General features: G+C 48.8%; 1 protein-coding gene across 1 annotated transcript in view; it reads right to left on the bottom strand.

Moving 5' to 3' along the window:
* LOC127023326 (rho GTPase-activating protein 39-like) overlaps window positions 1-20,217 on the bottom strand; it is a 57,541-nt gene that overhangs the window by 36,319 nt on the left and 1,005 nt on the right. The window lies entirely within an intron of this gene.

Genomic DNA, 20,217 nt, shown 5'->3' with positions numbered 1-20,217 from the left:
TTTAGGCTTTATTCACTGCCTTCTCTCAGCCAAGTCCAGAAAAGCTGTAATTTAGATCTTAGGGAAAAAAAAGTACCCAAAACAACCCTCTCCCCCCACCACATATATATATTTGAACTTCTTTTGAATACACATGCATCCTTCTAACAAAAATTATAGAGGAACTAAAATAAATATAAAGTCAGCCTGTTCCTAAAACTTTCCTGCTTCCGAAAATAAGCATTATGCAAACAAACCAACCTCTGCTTCGCAGGAGACAGACCAGACTGTGAAAATATAGACCAAATGGCTGCAATTGCTCAAAGCCTGAGCACATATGCTCAGCTCCAGCAAAAGCAGAACAGGGGTAGCCCTCTGAAAGCAGAGCCCAGCCCCGCAACACGTTAGAGAGAACAGAGCACAGCATCATGAGTTGGGTGGGTTAGAGGCAGGAGAGAGCCTGCAAAAGGTCCTATCACGCAAAGCATCTCATTACTTTGGTGGTTTTAATTAAAAAAAAAAATCAAAACAAAAAAACCCCAACCACCAAAGCCCCAAGCCTTCTGCTACGTAGTATTTTCAAAGATAGACACGTCAGATGAGAAACTTGGTGGCCTTTTGGTTGCTCAGACTCTGCTGGTTCTTGCTTCTTCCCCGGCCATTCCCAAACTTTCCCCCAGCCCTCGTGCCAGCACTGCTGGCTCCCATTTTGCTGCTGTGAGTCTCCCGATTCACCCCGACTCCAGAGTAGAACTGATGGCAATGGGGCAGCTCATCCCACGGGATCGGGTCACAGCAGCACCAAAATTAACAGCAGATTCCTCCAAGATCCTGCCTCGGAGAGAAAGAATTAAGAAACAAGAACTTTCAGGACACGGCTGAGATTTCTTGGGGTCTCCACAAGAGGACCTGGGGGGACAGAGGGGAATCCTCCCCCAGGGAGGACAGACACCATGCCAAGTCACACTACAAAAATAATCAACTTAAAATAAAGCCCAGAACAGCCCCAAAGGCATAAGGTCCTACAGCCTGACACCAGCACCTGAACCTTGGGTGGGATGGATGCACAGGCATCTCAGAGCACTGTATCTCAGCAAGGAGAGGGAGGGCAGCACAAACTCCCACCACACCAACCTTCACACTCTCCATCATCCACTCTGCGCTGAGCACCACCCACCAGGACTTGCGCAGCCCCACCGGCAGCACCAGGCTCGTACTGATCCGGACCCTGAAATCACTCCCAGGCAAGCCCCAGAGTCACGCAGAGAGCACTCCATGGGGAGGGGGAAGACAAAGGGACTTGAAGTGCTGCTCACCTCCACCCCATCCTCCATCCCTCCTCCACAGGACGGGGGTTCTGCGACAGAGGGAAGAGCAAGGGGCAGGAAACATCCCCGTTTTCATGGCTTTGGGACAGAGCATAAAGCACCTGCTGGATGGGCACTAACAGAGCAGGAGGAGTTCAGGTACCGGAGATGTGGGCACAGTCGCCAGGGGACTGCACAGACCAACACTAAAGGAAATTGCACCTGCGGGCAGAAGTAAAATCCACTCCCATTAAAATATCTTGACGATGCAGACTGGGCATAGCTCTGCCTGCGCCTGCACAGCCGGGGTAAGCACAGGCTCTTGCCGCAGCTCCTCTGTCAAAGGCGCAGAGCGGGGCTGGCTGCTGCGACGAGGGAAAGGACCCGCTGCTCCCTTGAAGGCCAAGAGCCTCTTGCTCCTCTCTGTCCCCGTACTGTCAGTGAGGGTGAGCACCTCGGACTGCATTATGGCTAGAGACCAGCTGTGGCCGCTGCAGCCTGGGCAGAAGGTGAAAGACATAAGATGTCAAAAAAGCATTCAGCATCAAAAAGGTTACAGGCACTTCCCTCTGCTCTTTGTAAGGGTCCCCAAGCTGGCCAGGGACCCGGATCCAGCTGGACAGCCTCTCCTGCATATCTGTCCCAGCCGACCCAGGGGTTTTACATGACTGGGGAACAAACTCCCTTGTACAGCTTGAGCCCCAGGCCACAACAGAGCAGCAAGCCAGTCTCCTTGGGCTACAGGATCTGCCCGGACAATCCACCTGGTCCTTGAGCTGCTGCGACTGCATCCCCTGGATCTCTCCTGCCACCACGGCTGGAGTTTTTGTTTTGCATGTCAGAGCACGGCCCAAACCCCCAATCCTTAAACAGCCTCCCTAAAGCTCTGCTTTGCCCCAGACGCAGCGGCACCTCCTAAGCTCAGTGAAGGCTTCAGCAGAGTCGTTTTTCCTTTTAAGGGCTGAGCATTTGAGAACAAGTTTCAGAAGGGGGGGGAAAAAAAAAAAAAAAAAAAAAATGTACTGGCAGTTTTCATCCCCTGTCTCTCCTTCCAAAACGTGCTGCATGGATCCACAGCCCCATCCAAGCCTCAGCTGCTGGAGGGGAGGCAGCTGCAGAGGAGGCTCGGTGCCAGCCAGACAGTCCCTGCCCGGGGGCACGGGGTGCCCTGGAGGGGAGCTGAGGCCTGGCGCAGCTCAGTGCTGTCCTCCCGCCTGCACAGCCATGGGCTGCATCAATCCCAGGACACGTGGTCAGGTCCGTTGCCGGCAGGACTGGGAGCGATACCAGCGGCGCCGCCCTCTGACAGTGACTGCATCCCACTTCAACATGCTCGTAACCGGACTTTGTCCCCAACAAACAGCATTTACATGGGAAAATCTCAATTTTAGCAATACCCTAGAGAGGAAATACTTCACAGCTGCTTAGGTGAAGGCATTACGGGACAACCTGCAAGTTCAGCAACAACTGACCACCACGGCTGGGGCGTATCCTGCCCTCCCTCCATCCCCTGGTGCTGCCCGACCGAGGCATCCCGAGCTCAGCCCCAGGGCAGCAGCCTGACGCCTTCCCATCGCCCCCAGAGGCAGTGCCCCCAGTTTCAGGGGGGATTTGTACAGGCACGTACGCTGTAAGCACGGCTCGATGAGCGTTGCTGCGGCCATCCCACCTGTACAGGGCCCCACCGAAGGGGCAGTGGGTACTCACGCAAGGCCATCGCCAGCTGCACCAGCCGGATCCTTTCAGGCGTGCAAATCTGGGCAGTGAGGTACCCGAGGTCACACATCTGCTTTCTCCTTATGTCTTCTTGGGACGCACCAAGCTAAGACGGATGCTTCCAGCTGGAGCAGAGCTGGGCTTTATCCACCTCCAGGAGCATGTGCTGGCACTGAGCCATACAGGATCTGCCCAAGATGGGACCCAAAGCACCTAAGAGCCTCCCAGTGTGAATGTAACCCTAAAATTAAGCCTGGGTTGTTCCCGTTTTTATCAGGGGGACGGACACACGGCAACAGGAAGGGACAGCGCCAGAACCCACACATGAGTCTCCTGCCTTCCCAATGAGCCCCAGCACCACGGGCCTGACTGAAACCCTGGTCAGTGACCAGAAAGCTGCACATGGCTTGTTCCTGTTTCTGTGGACCTCTAAGTCCCCCACACCTCTTGCCAGCCACTGAACAGAAGTAAATCAGACCTAAGCAGGGTGACATTTCCCACCGCTGACAAGACTGCGCCCGGGGCCAAGAGCATCATGCTGATACGGCTGCAGGAACGAGGCGGAGAAGATGCACCTGCCAAAAGGATGAAGGGCAAAAGCCCAGAGCCCTGGAGAAGCAGCACACGCCAAGTGCTCTCCCTATGCCAAAGCAAGTAATGTCACACAGACGATATCCCTGCTATTTCAAGGACACAGCAGCACCCGCTGCCCCCTCTGTCATTCTAGGAATTACTGACAAAGGTCCTGATTTATCCAGCTCGCTGCCCAGCTGCTTCAGGACTGAGATTTACTCTTCACGGCCTCCTATATCACCACTACCAATTTCAGGGATTCCTCCCAGCATTGCCACGAAGCCCTTGCATCCAGGGACCCTGCAGCTGCTGCCTCGACCAGTCGATGCCAAGGAGAGCAGCCCGGGAACAGGAGGCTCCACAATCAGAAGCTGTTCTGGAAAAGCTGCCCCACCACATAAACCCAGCAACTGCTCCACCACCCCGGCAGCAGCCCACATCACTCACGCTGCACAAGGAACACGACTCTGCAACATTAACTCTGCAGCCAACTGATTTTCATCATTTCTGTGCACAGATAGATCATCCTGGGCTTAGTGAAACCATGCGAGGCATTGCAGGGCCACAAACATGCTGCAATGCTACGGGGCGTATAGTTTCCCCATACAAGAGGGGGAAAAGAAGAACAATTTTTGTACCATCTTCATTGAAGAGAAGAGAGAGCCCAGAGCAGCCATGACAGAGCAAAGCAAACAGCCAAGTGCCAGAGGCTTGTTTACACCACGCACAGAGATGTTCGTTTGCTACACAAGGGAACACTGAGCAACAAGGAGAAAACATTTACAGAGGTTTCTGAATTATGTCGGTGAGTGAAGACTGGGAAGACAGGAACAGAAAAGAAACCTACAAAACCAGAAAAGGGAAATCCATCAGCTGGTACCTCAGGACCGAGCAGCTGCCTTAGCAAGAGCACGCAGGGACAGGAACTGAAAGGACCTCTTGAGACACCCACCTCAGGTCTAAAATAACTCCACCAGACCATAAAAAAACCCACCACAACTTCAGCTTTTCTAAAGGAGGCGCAGGAGCCGGCAGCGGTGGGAGGCAGGAGCAGACCAAGGTTGTAATTACGGGGTGGAGCACCTGCAAGGCAAGGCCATACACAAACGGCCCGGTGTCACCAAGGGTGCCAGCGGTTGACTCCCTACGAACAGCCAGATTGCAGAGCATAAGGCTTTCAAGCACCAGTTTGCAAAGCTACGTATCTGAAGCAGCGACATTCCTAAATGCGTGGCATTAGCAAAATAATGGCCCTCTGTCTCTCTTCATTTAAAGGGCTGCCAGTCATTTATTAGCTGAAACACAGAGTCCCTTGAAAACTCATGCACAACACAGATGCAGTTTGCAAGGGACTGGGTTATTTCTCAGCTAGCAAAGCCCACAAGACACTGGTGGCTAAAAGTATAAAACAAAGGTAACAGTGTTTCATCACAACTTTTTTAGGCCATTTCATTCTTCCGCAAATCTCTCCGGCTGCAGCTGTCTCTGCCGACTCTGCTGAAAAAACTAATGCAGGAACAAATGCAGAGAAGCTCTTGAAAGTATTAGCTGTCCAAGCTTGTTAAGCGTGACTCAAGTTAACCGCTACAATGCCAGGATGGCAGAGGAATTTGGCAGCGAGTCAAAGGCAATAGGAAACACAGAGTCCGCAAGCAAGTAACTCTCCCCTGCGCCCCGAGCTGCCATCAGGAAACTCATCCCGACAGGACTCCGTGCAGAGGAGCTGCTTCAGACTCATCATTTTCTCCAGCCCAAAGCACACTAATTTCCTCTGGCAAGGGAAGAGAGGCAGTAAATAAATAGCCGAAAACCTCAGCCACAGAGTTCATAAACCCTTCATAAAACAATAAGCAAAAAAACCTCTTTTCCATGAGAAATTAATTTCTTACATTTGTTTTGCCTACAGGAATCGCTGAACGAAAAGTGCATTGGACATGACAGAGCAAGGATGCTGCAAAGTCAACGAACTGGACCGCACAGCATCGGTCCCCTCCCGCAGCCCCGGAGCTTCCCCCTCCTGCACGCTTGCCCCATGGAGCAGCGCATGGTTCCCTGCTCCATGCACACCTCGACCTCTGAAAAGCTCACCTATCGATAAGTGAATTTGCAGTTTGGGATGAAAAACACAGCCTGTGTTTGATTTTTTCCATTGTTTTTAATTGTGATGTAATAAACCATGAAAAAAGCTTCCTCTGAAAGGAAAGGCGTGTTTAAGTGTTGCCCTGAACTGACATTCTTTCCCCAATCGTCTCCAAAACATTGCGGTGTGGATAGGAGTCACATCCCGTGAGCTGTATTTCAACTTCTGCTTTGTGCGCTACACACTTGTGTCTGTAAGATTAGCAGTGACTATAGTAACACCTTTGAACTCCAAATCAACAAAAATACTAGTTATGTATAGTTTTGGTGCTTTGTCATTAACAAGATCTGGCCTGATTTAATAAGAAACAAAGACTGAGTCGCTCAACCTTGCCTTAAAACACAGTCACAGCCTTTTTAAAACTGAACATCTCTGCAATCTCACATGTCAGAACAAAGCGCAATTAGTTACAGCCCAAAATCTGCCTTTGCTCTCACCATGTCATAGAAACAAAGGTGGGATTAACCTTCCTGAGAGTCAGCAAGAAGCCAGTTATTGGTGAATGGCTGTGTCAGTCACCGAAGGCTCTCGCAAAGGGTCTCAGTTGTTTCTTGGAGACGTGCAGGAGAAAAACCAGCTGGGCTGTGTGAGCCGGTACCGCCCCAGCCAGGCTCACTGGGCTGAACTCCCGCATCGCGTGTGCTGCCTCCCCAGGGAGCCGCAGCCCTTGGCAGCACCTCCGGCGGTACCACGTTCAACGGACCCTCCCAAGAAACAGGTAGAGCAGCAATAAAAGAAGGATGCAGTCGCTCCCTGCAGACAAGACTGAATTATTTCTTCCCTTGGACCAACCTTTTGCAGGGCATATGCTCATTTCTTCAGCTTCTCCAGGGAAGTTGGTAGGATAAAGATTCTGTGTTTTCACTAAATCTTTTTCTCTCAGTTATGACTGTAGGCTGTCAATCCAGTGGATCAGGGAGATCTGAGGAAGAGTGATGTCAAAGACAGTGACATCAGAAGAAGCTGTAAGACTTGAGAGCACCAGAAAATAAGGAAAACCAGAGTGCTCATAGAGTGTCTTCCTTTTCACCCTCGAATTGGTGAGGAAAGGGGGCAGGGAGGCTTTTACAGTTAAGAGCTACACTTCTGCAGAAGAAAAGCAAACTCCCTGGGGGAGAGGAGATCGGCCTGGCAAAACAACTTGTTCCTCTGGAGGGATGAAACTGGACAACTGCACAGTTGCAACTTGTGTACAACCAGAACCAGAGCTGGGGACAGACTCATGACCCTGGTCTGCAAGCATCACAGATGCTCAGGCTCGAGAGGAACCACTGGCATGAGCAAAAGCCCAAGTCCCACCTTTTCCACAGCTCCTCAGCAGGTGCCAAAAGACCTGGCGATGATATTTCTGACAGGCTTCCAGCTCAAAGGAAATTCATACAGGCATGCTAATGCAGCTGGGAAAAGGTGGATGTGCACTTGGGGATTTTAAACATAGCTAAATTCAACTACTGCCAAGAACAGTTGAACTGCAAATTTGAATACACAGGGTTTATCTTGCTTAAATGACCGGGAGATAAGTAAAGAAATCATGCAGACCAGAGCCTGGCCCAGATCATGTTTAATTGGCAGCAGGTTCTCCCCTTGACCAAGTCAGCCCGAAATAAACACTTAAGCTTCTGTGCATAGCTGGAAGAGTAAATATGTGTCATCTGTTTGTCGGGGGGGGGGGGGGGGGGGGGAGAAAAAAAAGAAAAGGAATAAAAAATTCAGACTGAGCTTTCTTATAAATAGCACAAAAGAGACAGCTCAGCTCAGGAGGTGGCTGCAGAGCTGGCAGCACTAGACAGGATCTCCAGAACAAAAAAAATCCAGGAAATCCCCAGTGTCACTTCTCCCCACAATTGATTTAAAATGAGCTTATCCCTTGCACTTGGTACATGAGGAAGAAGAAACTTCCTGGCTATGAGGGGGGGAAACACAGTTATTAATAGCACCACAATGAGCAAGTATCAGAAGTTATGTTGCAGCCCTGGAAGATCTTGGCTGGATCTTGAAAATATCTGTTGCCATGGCAGTAATTGCTATACATGGTAACAGCGAACAGTGGTGTGAGAACAATTTACTTTTTGATTTGGTGCCCAAAACAAGTTCCTTTTGTTTTCTCTTACCAACAACCCAAGCGTTTATTAGCTTGTGTTCAGTCCAAAACTGAGCTTTTCACTTTCAGCAATGGTAAGGAAGGCAGCAAAAAAAGAGGCAAATTCAGAAAGACATCAAAGTGGGCAGTGCTCTCTCTGTCCTTCTTTTACGGCATATCTGATGGATTGGGGCAGAGATCTGGACCACATTCAACTTCCCTTTATGTTTGATGTCCGCCTAGACAGCCCTCATCTGCCTCCAGTACACAGTATTTGCCACTGATTAAAAAAAAAAAAAAAAGAGCAAAAAACCACAGAGGCACTTATTCTACTTCCAGCAGTTAGAAGCAAGGACTTTTCTGAGACAGGATGACCTGACACTCACTTAATATTCAACGTGACAGTAGACCACAGTGGTGTCATGACTTTTTCATTGTCCTCTGCTCCCCTCTTTGCTGTTCACAACCTCCTCTTCCCTTCCCGCTGTGGTGCCGAACGCCAGCCGATACTTTCGCAGAAACACCTGTTACCCCCAACCTCATTCCTGAATTTCAGTGCTTAGGATTTCTTACCTCATTTGCTCAGAGCCCACCACTGCACACGCAGACCACGGCATGCTCTTCCCCAGCCACCGCTTTCATCCCCGTTTCTAGGTCACGTACAAACGCTGTGAGCGGCAGAGATCCCAGCCTGGCTCCCCGAGGGACTTCCCTCCACTGTGAAGTCTGACGGTCTACTCCTCATCTTCGTAGCCTTTTAACCATTTATTCACCCATGCATCCCATGATGGACTTTTCTTGGATAACCCGTGCTGAAACCTTTCAGAGAGGTCCACTAGACCACGCCGCTGAATCACCCCTGCCATGTGCTCGCAAACACCTTCCAAGTACTGGTGGAGTCATGTGGCTCAATTTTGGTCTACAAAAGCCATGCTGGCTCTTCCGCAACAAGTCATATCTATCTACATTCCTGCTTAATGTTGGTTTCTGGAAACTTTCAAGAACATAAGATACACATCTTGGGTGAAACCAACTGTCCCTCCATCCTGTCTACAGTCGGGACAATCACAGAGGTTTGTTAGGCAGAGCACATGAGCCTGGTCATTCCCTCTCTCCATCTTCTTCCTCATTCCCCCAGAATCCACACTTGTATTACGGATGCTAAATGCACATCCCTGGCTGTTCTTCCTAGTATCTGTTTCAGACTGGCTGCCCGTAAGTTTACCCAAATGCTTTGTGAACCTGCTGATGCCTTTTGCATCCACAACTCCCCAGGACAATGAATTCAGAAGTTCATCATACATTGTGTAAAATAAAAGTACTTCCTTCTCCCTGCTTGAAACCAATCTCCTATAGGTTTCATCAAGTGCCCCTGGTTCTTGTGCCACAAGACTTGGTAGAGAAAATACAACTTAATCAGTGCCTTCATGATTTTGTATACCTTGATCATATGCTACACCAGACTTGTACTCCAAACCAATGAGTCACAATTTTTTCTCCTCTCTCCTCATAAGGCAGCTGCTCTGTCTCTCAGATATTTTAATTGTCTTCTCTGCAGCCTCTCCAACACCACTGTCCTTCTCAAGATGCAGAAACCAGAATTGCATGCAGCCCCCAAGATACACACCAAGGTGTTATAGAGGGTCAAAATGATGCCCTCTGCTTTGTTATTATCTCCCTTGCTGATGGTGACCAAAATTTATTGGCTTTTTTTGGCTAACATTGCACACTGAGCTGATGAGTTCAGAGAACCGACGATGAGGAATCCGAGCTCCTTCCAGAGGTGTAACCACCAGTTCCAGGTTCAGCATCATACAGGCCCGGTGTAGATAATTTTCCCCTACAGGTACCCCACATTTTCCTACACTGAAGTTCATCTGCCACATATTTGTCCACTTGCTCAGTTCTGTGAGGTCCTTCCAGATTTCCTCACCTTCAGTGACGTATCCAACCACCTGAGGGAACTGAGGATCCTCTGCAAACCTGGGGATTTCACTGCACCCCTCCATGCCCGAGGTTACCCATAGGATGAAAACCAGTCCCAGCACCAGGCTCTGGGGCCTCACTGCTGACTCTTACCCATGCTGAAAAATAACTATTAAGCCCTACCCTTTGCATCCTACCCTTTCACCAGTTCTCGGTCCATAACAAAAACCTTTCCTCCACGCCCATGGTGACTTAGTTTCTTAAAAGCCTTTGGTGGAGAACCTTGTCAAAGGCTGTTTGAAAACCCAGATATATGAAGTCTATTGGTCCTGCTACCCACGTGCTCACCAAGCTCCAGCAGGTCCGTGAGGCAGGGCTTGCCTTTGCGTTAGCCCTGTTAACTCTTTTCCAAGAAGCTGTGCTTGGCCGTGCCTTCAGTGATCTCATTCCTCATTGCAGAGGCCCAGGCATGGAGGTGACACCCACCGGTCTGCGGTCCCCAGGATCCTCTCTACAGCCCTTCCCTAGCAGTGCGCCTGGCAGCGGTATTGAGCCACCTCATGTGTATCTCCCCGATTTCCCCAAGATCCCTCTCTTTTAAAAAATGCCATCGCATTTGCCACCATCCATTTCTGTGATACCAAGGGCACTTAAGCAACAGGATACACACAAAAGTATCTCAGCAATTTCAGACTTAAGATCCTACGGCACTCTTGAGTAAACGCTATCTGTTCCTTATAGTTTCTTATCAGTTCCTCTGTTTGCTCTAAAGCTACTTCTACTGATATTCAATGCGAGACAACTTCTTAGACAGCTCTTTTGTAGTGAGCTTGTAGCTTGCAAAGCTACAAAGCTCCTCCACAGGAGTCAAGACAGCCAAAAAATGGTTTAGATTTTTCTGTGATGGCTTTATCTTCTGTGCCTCTCACACCTTCATCTCTTCTGCTGCCTGTCTCCAAAAGGTTTCTGATGCATTTGACAATTAATGATATTTGGCAAATTCACTCTTCACTTTTCTGGCCTGCCTTATTTTGATTTTACATGTAATCTGCGGAAATATATACTTTTTTTTGGTCATCTTGTATGAATACAGCTTTCCCTTTTTGACCAACATCCTTCTCACTCCATCAGCCTTCTTTCCCCTGCACATTTCCTTTTGTTTTCTGTCTTTCTTTAAAAGAATAAAAAAAGTCTTTGATCTTTTCCTGGTGGAGGTGTCCATTCCTTCTGAGCCACCAATGTCATCACCAAATAACTTCCATACCACCTCTGGTCCTATCAGCTACTCTTTAGCAGAGGGACAGAGCCGTACAAGGTAGACAAGTATCAGGGCTCTTACTTGACTGCAACAACAGATAGCCCCTTTTTAGCAGACTCAGGAGTAAATGCCAGATCTACAGCAGGACAGACATAATTAATTAGTCTCATTAATTTTATTAATGCTGCCAGTCATAAAGAGCCCATCATACCCACAGGCTCAGAGTTGTCATGACTGTTCCTGGGCACATACGTACTGAGTTTTCACGGGTAACTGCATATTCCCAGTTGCCAGATGCCCAAACTGAGATGTGTTTCCAGCTGGAAACACGTTACGTGACCAAAGCACCTCCTGAGGCACCCACCAGATGAGAGGCAGAGGGGTCAAGGCTCCTCCTTCCTAGGGGAATACAGGACCACATCAAAGGGCAGCCAAGATCCCAGGAGAGCAGCGCCCTGCAGCAGCGTCTCCCTTCCAGGGAGGGCCACAGCCTGGACCTTCTCCCTTGTTTTCGGCACTGCTGAGCACACAGAGCTGCAGTCATGGTCAAGGCCCACACAGCTCCTGCCAAGGTCCTGCCAGAGACAAAAGGCAGGGCCCAATTGCTAACAAACTGCAAAACAAGTTTAGTCAGCAACAGGTTTTAATTAAAAAAAAATTTAAAAATTCACCAATTTTTGCCTGAAGCACAAGAAAAATGAGGGTTTGCATCTCCCAGCTGTCCATTACTCTTCTTGACATCTTCTGTCACAGCTTAGCAGGTGTGAAGTTGAAAGAGATGAAGCCTGATACTCTTCTGCATCTTGAGCAGCATGGAAAGCCCTGCTACGACAGGGCTGCACCTTGGAAAGGGGCTGGCTGAAAGTCCCCCCAGCAGCACCCAATTTTCACAGCCAGCTGCACTGACATTGCTCTTTGTCTGCGGGCCCACATACTGCCTGTCCTAATGAAAGGCTGCCCTTCCACGAGGACCAACAGAGCAGTCCAAGCTCTAGTACAGACACATCTCACCATTAAAGCTGTTTATGCTCACAGATGTCATTTGCCTTTCCCAGGGGAAACAGCCACACCATTAGGACGGTTTACAGCTATATCCCTATAGGCAAAGCAGCACAAGCTCCTACCACAGGTAACAGCCCCAAAATGGTAATTTCAGGGGAATACTGTTAATTCATGTAAAGCCCCTCAAATCCTCTCTGCAGTCCACAGAAACTCCAGGTTTAACCCAGGTCCAGCTGGGACGCGGAGGGCAAGAAAGTAGCACTGCAGGCAGCCCCACAAGAAATCTGTCTGTTCTCTGATGATCCCCACACATTCACTTGAAGAAATGGTTACGGCTGCAAATAGTAGAGGTTTGAGCAAGGTAACAGGAATTAAACGCGTGCCCTCCCCTGCCCGCGCCAAGGGCCCGCAGCGTGCCGCTCCTGGGGGCCGAACTCCGCTTTGGGCAGGCGCCGCACACGCTGCCAGGACCATGGCAAGGGAGCTGCCGCGGCCAGCTGCAGGGGCTATTTTATTTCAGCACCCAGAGTACAAGATGTTCATGGCATCAAGAGACACTCTCAAATAGGAAACTGTGCTCTTCCCCAAAGAGCCTCCGGTGCAGGATGCAGCCCAAAATCAGCACACCCCGAGCACAGTTCACCGCCCGAGCCATCTAGGCCAGTCAGGAACGAGCACAACCACCACTGGAAGTCGCCCATTTTTACATTTTGAGCTGAACTCTGGGCTGTTTCACTGAGCTATTTGGTGATCACCACGCCATCCACCCTCTTCCACCTGCAGTCTTTGCTTCATGCTCCAGAGACAGCGGGGCGGACAGAGAAAGTAGCCCAAGATGAAGTTTCCCTCTAGCCCTGCAGCAAGCATGCCTTGCACCGAACACACTGGGTTACTGAAAAACTTCTCCTCCCCCATGCACAGACAGCTCTCGCAGCACAGCAGAAGCTTTCCTTATCCAAACGGAGACAAAAGCGAGTGATTTCATCCCTCCAAGACCAAATAAAGTTTAAGCACACAAGTGCTCAGCCATTAGAGGCAGCACTGGGTGGCCGATGGGGGACTCTGCCATGGCACCTCGAGAGGCCGCCTTGCCGGGGAAGAGTTATGGGGAGCCAGAGAGGCTGAAATCACTGACATCTCCCCCTCTGCCAGACTCATCTAGCCCTCCTTGTTTCAACAACAAGAGCAACCCGAACAAGTGTCCCCCACCAAAGGGAGCTCTGCCCCGCAGTGGCTCTCTGCCAGCCTCCCCCTCTCGCAGCGGGGTTTTGGCATTCAAGGCCAAAGTCTCAACAATGTACCCAAAGTCACCCCTCCAGCATGGCGTCCAAAGCTGGCCCCACGGACCATGGGAGAGGGAACTGCACGGTAACATCATGGTACACTGAAAGCAGAGCGGATCCAATGACTTGCTGCTCCTGGAAGGAGGGCTTCCCCCCTGCGTCCCCCCGCCCTGCTCTTTGCCCATGGTGCATCCCCAGCACTCATCACACAAGGACACTGGAACACCTCAAATCCTGCACGGAGCTAATTCAGCTTGCTAACTAAAAAGCAGCCAGTTTTCTCTTGCTTTAGTGAACTCAACCATTCTGGTGACAGGACCCAGGGCCAGAAGAAACGAGGGTGGCAGTGCACAGCTTCACCCCCAGAAGCCCATCACTGTCTTTCTTATCTTCTATGCTTATTGCCACCCCAAAACAGATTTTTGCTTTGGAAAAGCCTTCAGCCTCCAGAACCTCAAACCCATGTTTTAGCCTAATTTCAAATTACAGCTTTAGTGAATTTAGGCTGAGTTGTCAGACCGCCACCTACTCACCAGGCATTTCCTCAGCAGCTTCTAAACCCGCAGTACAGGAAGGACCACAGCACTTGCTTTTCACCCTCATTTTCAGTGATTTTGAAACTAATTCCATGAAAACTGAAGTACCTTATTTCAGAGGCAAGCTTTCTAAGGAGTTTCCAAGCCAAAACTGCAACTCTTCTGCCATTTGTGCTCTAATGCAGGACTGCAGGCAAGAGCCCAAGGGCAGCACCAACCCAAGCACAAAGCTGCCCTCCAAGCCCCAACGCTACTTGCTTCACACCCATTTTACTGTACCGACTAAATGCAACTCAGCCATATCCCAGCCAGACCATCCATTGTATTACGATGGTATAAATTGCTAAGAAAATGTACCTCCATATTACAACGTGTTTAGCATTTGTCCTTAGGCATACATTAAGCACTTCTCATGCTGGCCGCACTCCAGGCTCTGCACCTCAGCTCACAGCCTTTCACCATCTCTCTTTGCTTCACTTGATGTTGAATCATCACCAAGAATTTGTAAAACACTTGGAGCTTCTCCTCTCGCCATAGCTTAGAGCAATGCTTGGAAGGCCTAATAAAAAAATCCCAAACCTAATTACTGTAGCTAGGGAGCAAAGAAGAGCTCGACAGTGTGGCTGATACACAGGTGGAAATCTGTAGCTATCAAAGCAAAGAACTACAACATACATGAGGAGCAAACAGTCGCTGGATCAGAAGAGGACCAAATAAAGCATTTGCAGTTTTACGACAAACTGAACCTGTTGAAACTAACAGCTGGACCTTGAGTTACTGTTTAAACGCGTATAAGGGAGACTTAGAGCCTGGATTACAGTGCGCGACCACACGCAGCTTACCCCATGTCTGGAAACAACCCTGCACTTTGTATTTCCCACACAGCACCAAAAGCACTTGGGGGACAAGCCCAGAGTAGATAAGGCTGCGTGAGGGAGCACGACTGTGCAAGCAGATTAGCAGGGGGGTGAGGACCAGGCACCGGAGCAGCTGGGGTGGCCAGGACCAGTTGGCTGGAACAGGTTGGGGTCCCAACAATAAAACCAAGCCAGCCACCCCGAGGGGCCAGCAGCCACTGCAGAGGCACCAAAAACTGCAGCCAACATCCACCACCTGGTCTGGCCACAGCCTCTGGAGGGGCATCTTTCCAGGCAACACTACACAGCACTGCTCACCCACTGCATCCCCTGGGTCTGTATTTAATTATTCAGCTATAAAGTCTCCTATGATAACTTCTTCTCTGACTTCACTTTGTTACTGAAAATATTTTACGCCAATTCATCCTTCTAAACCGAGCCCTGGCTGCTGCTACACATGAAAACCCACACACAAGACATTGCACTGCCTCAGAGTCAAAAAACCCAAGACAGCTGAACTCCATGTGGTTTAAAGGGGATTTGCTGAGCTCGGTCTCAACTCGTCGGGCAGCATTGTGCAGGGCTTTTCTTGGTATCACTGGTGATGGAGACAGTAAGCCTCTTTGTCGTTCTTCTGGGAAAAAAAATAAACACAAGCAAAACCAAACAGAAAAACCAGATCTACAGAACAAAGAAGTTATCCCTGCTACAGTGCACCTGGCCCTCGGCCACCGGTTCATGATGTCCAAGATGACACAAAATCCCACTACACTGAGTCTTTTCTGCCTCTGTAACAGGTTTCCAGCCAGAAAGCAGCAACCTTGTTTGCCCTGGTAGGAAACAGCCCCATCTGCCAAAGCAAAGTGCCTTATGGCAGTGTCCCACATCTGCCAAGTTACACACACAAATGAGCCCAGCACAGGTTTGGGTTTTTTTTTCCCCCCATCCCGCTTGGCTTGTTTGTTTTTGGTAGATCATAAACCCTGTGGCTAAGAAAAAGGTTGGTTTAGAGGGGCCCAGGACTGCTCTGCTCGAGGCTGAAACAGGAACAAACGCGCAGCAAGTCCAGGGAGCACAGGGCACTTGCAGTCATCTTCGTTTCATCCCACCTCAGAGAAGTTTCCATCGAGGAAGGCAAAGTGCGGCGAGAGCTTGGCTCGTGGAGCTGGGCACAAGCAGAATATGAGAGGGCTAAGAAAATACATCCTCTATGTAGAACCAGCCTTCTATTTGCCTCTGGTGGCTGATGAAGATGCCAATGAATAATTTTATTCAGAGCTCTCTATTTCAGAAGTTCTTCCCCAGCGCTCTGCAGCCCTCAGTGGAATTTCATACAAAACCTTAAGTCCAAAAAGACAGAAGAGCCTGAAAAAAATAATCTCAGCATCTCCAGTGCTTTGGTCTCTCAGCTTGTTTTTTTCCAGGGGGAATTTTCTAAAGTTGATATTGTCCAACCCAAGTCCCTTCTTTTCGCCTGAAGCACTTAACTGCATGAGGCCAGACACGCCGTGACTCCTCAAGCTGCTACACAAGCCGTACCAACGCTCCCCCTGGGGATCATGGAGTCCTTCCCATCTCCCATGCTTCATTGCAAACAAGCAATCTGGATCTTCAGCATCCTCATTATAAGCTTCCCAAACCTCTTTTGGCTCTGTGCATTGCATAACCAAAAAATGGCAGCTGACAACACACAAAGAAAAAAGTTTGGGAGAGTAGCTGGAGGATGCTTGACACCAGCTACACTGGAATTCGCTGGTCAATATTCAACTGGAAATATAAAACACTTATTCCTTACATGAGTAACCTCAAACACTTGGAACAGTAGTCAGGATGAGAGAATATATCCCAAATAATGGTATTTTTTCCATTCTCCCACAAGACAAAGACCAAGTGCAAAAAAATTTTCTCTTGACCTACAGTGTCTCGTTCCAGATGTACGAGCCAGATGGACCTCATGTCTGCCGCTTTAGTTAATACTTTCCTGTCACTCCAAAAACTGACTGCTTTAAGAAACTGCCCAAAGCAGAAGACTACTCTTCCCCATGAAAAGTATAAAACCAATCAGACAGGCAGTTTGCTTCAGTGGACACTCATGACTGAGCTACTAAAAAGCACAAGAAATAACTTGATCATTGACGTCGTCTTTCCTACGAGGGAACTGCCTTTCTGCACACCTTGACAAAGGCAGGAATTAACATCAAATGTGTCAGTAATGACAGCAGAGCTCAGAAACCCTCTATGAATCCAGCTAAAACCAAATCCCAGTGTCTGCTCTGGAATTTATTTTTATTACAAATAAGAGGCACTTCACTAACTATTCCAATCTGCCCGGAGGGCTTTTTAAAGAAACCCGAGCGTATACATGTCACAACAAGGCACAAAAAATTGCACTCCACCTGGGAAGAATTGATGGAGCCTAAATGGAGCACTTCAAATTCTGACGTATTTATTTGCTGAAAGCTTGCAAGCATTTCCTCCTAATTGCATCATCCACTGAGAAAGCCATTTGGGTAGTACGACAGGAAGGGAAACACTGAGAAAGGAGGCCACAGGGAAGGAGGAAATGCTGCTTCTTTCCTTTGAACTTCTGATTAGTTTCCATCAGAAGACTCTGATGTGTCTGAAGGTGTTTCCCAAGGACCAGGCTTTATCTGCATAGAGTCGAAGACTGTAACTGAAGGCACGACTCCACCTCAGGAGCTAGCTCCAGGCCATGCTGGACCTGCTGATGGGAGCAGCTTATCCTTATATGGCAGCGATGGTGGACAAGATGACGACCTTGTCCTCCACAGCTTATCACCCCTCTTCTGCTTCTGCCAGCAGAGCTACTGCAGCAAAAACGCCCTCCTCATTTCACTTAAAACCAGTCAGTCTTTCACCCTTAAACCATTTCATCCCAAGGAAACTGCCCTGGCAAGCTCACCGTAGCTCCAGCAGCACGTTCAGAGGAGCAGGGATGACACCAGGAGTGCGTGGCAGAGGTGGGGCTGCCGATAAGCGCAGGTGGGAGAGGTTATCTCCACTGATGTCAGAGAGCAAACAGACCTTCACTACCCCAGCTCATTTACTGTGAAGTGAGTTACCACATGCTCATCCAGCAGACAAGAGTGGGACAACCTGCTGGGAGCAGAAGCTTGTCCTGCAGTCACACTAGCTACAGAGAAGACGTTTATTCATGGCCTTACCTAAGCCACTTAAGAAGAGGGTAAACCAGAACAGGGCACATGGACCCAGTTCAGAGGATGTAGGGGGGCTCTGCGCTGAATAACAGCAGGAGGTTCAGATGCCCTGCCAAAACTAAAGACCCCTTTGCTGCAAAGCCACAGCTGAGTTCAGACACAAGGAGTCCGTCAGCGGCTCCAGGGCAGGCTGATGAAATGTGGAAGTTTTCACTTGTTCCTAAATTAAAGCTTCTGAAAAAACCACAGAAACTAGCATTCAGGCAAATTAAAGCCTGAATTAGTCTGAATTAACTATATGCAACAAAATCCTACTCGAGATACTGAGATTCAATAACAAAATTAAGAGCCTTCATCATAATCAGAACACAAAGCATGTGAATCCTTTATATTTTGTATTAATCAAATTAAAACAGCCAGCCAGACCAGCAGGTTTCCTACTGAACAAGAGCACTCAGTACCATCCCCAGTCCTTCCAGCCACCCAGCTAACAGGACTTCAGCAATCCCCAGTACTTCTGGCACAGGCTGGAAGGTCTCCCTCTGCTCACATCCCGAGGCTGTTTAATTCAAACAGCCAAAAACACGCTGCTAAAACGGCAAGTCCAAACTGAAAAGCTTTCTTCTCCATAGGTAAAATGGCAACCAAGTAGTATTCTTACTAATGCATTTACCTATCAAGAAATATAGATATGACACATCCTTTTTGTGACTTCAAAGAAAGGGTTCATGAATATGAATATTTATTAAACTGCACTGCCAGGGGAAAGAAAAAAAAAACCAAACACCCTCATGGGCCAAAAAGCCAGAATCCTACAGCAGTTTATGCTTCATTATCTTGTAATTACAGAAGCGATTCCATTAAAGCTGATTCGGATCTTACAGTCCTTCCCACAGTCCCTCAACGATGCTAATAGTTCTTTCTCCATGGTCTATGGGAAAAAAACCTGTTCCCTGGTTCACAAAACTTCACCTGGTTGTCAGCAGGCAGTTGCCCCAATCCTACGAAGCCAACCCCAAAAGAACAGCAGGACTGATTAAAAAAATGCCTCAAAGCTCAGACACAAATACACTGATATCTGCAAGATTTTCTTACCCATTAGGCAGTTCACTACAGGAGTCTCAGGCTCTCCTCCTTTCATCTTTGCACCACAGCACATTACATTTTTCTAGAGATTGCGTACATCAGTTGAATGGGAAGCATTTGCCTTTTGTGCACCTAAAGCAGAGCAGCGTTCAGTGAATCAGATTCTGCATGTCTCGTTGGCACATTAAACGTGCAAGTCTCTCACGAGGTTTCCAGCTGCAGATCCAGTAACAGTCAGGCTGAAAGCAGCCTTTTGCATCACAAGGACGACCATAAAATTCTCTTGGTTACAAAATGCACCAGGCCAGTATATTTAGATCTCCCTGTAGCTTATGTGCTCCCAGCTAAGGCCAAGACATCTGTTTCAGCTAAGCAAACCTGTTGTGAATACAGAAGGCACGTGAACTATCCAACCAAAAACCTGGCTTCAAAATCTGCATTCCTATAATCCGCTGTGATCTCAGCACCACTCCAAATAGCCTCCATCCAACTGATAGCAAAGAGCTGTCTCATCAACCCGGCAAACACCGAACTCGAAAAGCACCAAAGAGGTAGTCAGTGGGGATACGCTGGAAAAATTATGCTGAAATCCAGTGCAAGAAGCCCTGTACTCCTCTGCACTGGCTAGTGGAACGATAGCCTCAAATCTACGTGGCTTTGTCAGGTTTTCTAGTTTATCCCCTGAAACGAGCAACCTGCAACCTCGATCCCTGAGCGCCGAGTGCCCTTGGCTGTCACGAGCAGGGAGGCAGAAGCAGCCGCTATGAGTTGCTGCTGCTGGCAGAGTGAGAGCATGCTGCTGTGCTAATCATTTTGCTCTGGATGAATTCTGGTATTCTACATCCACTCTCAAGGGGATTTGCTATCCCTTTCCAAGACGCTCCTTCTTACGGACTAACTCAAACTACGTTCTGCTGGAGAAGATGCAGAAGAGACAGAAGAAAAAGAAAAAAACAACTTCAAACACAAGAGCAATAAAAAATTATTCCAAACACCTTGCACCGTCACCGAGGTACTGGGCAAAACGCCAGCACAGCCCTCCCTCCTCTGCCCCAGACAAAGAGAATGTGAGAAGCCAGCTGAAATCTGGTGCCCCTAGGGAGAGCTGCGCTCACAAGAATGTTACAGCGTTCTGAGCTTTTCATCTAGGATGAAAAAAAACGCTGGCAAATCAGCACAACAGCAACTGGCATCAGCCGCGGGGAGGACAGTGCTTCTGCCAGGCTCTGTACCTTCCTCCCAACAGATCCAAACTTAATTCAACCACTTCTGGCCAACAAGCTGAGGTGCAGATC

This window comes from Gymnogyps californianus, chromosome 17 (assembly GCF_018139145.2).
Source record: "Gymnogyps californianus isolate 813 chromosome 17, ASM1813914v2, whole genome shotgun sequence".
Taxonomy (NCBI): domain Eukaryota; kingdom Metazoa; phylum Chordata; class Aves; order Accipitriformes; family Cathartidae; genus Gymnogyps; species Gymnogyps californianus.
The sequence above is the reverse complement of the archived record's forward strand: the minus strand, read 5'-3'. Positions and strand labels throughout refer to the sequence as shown.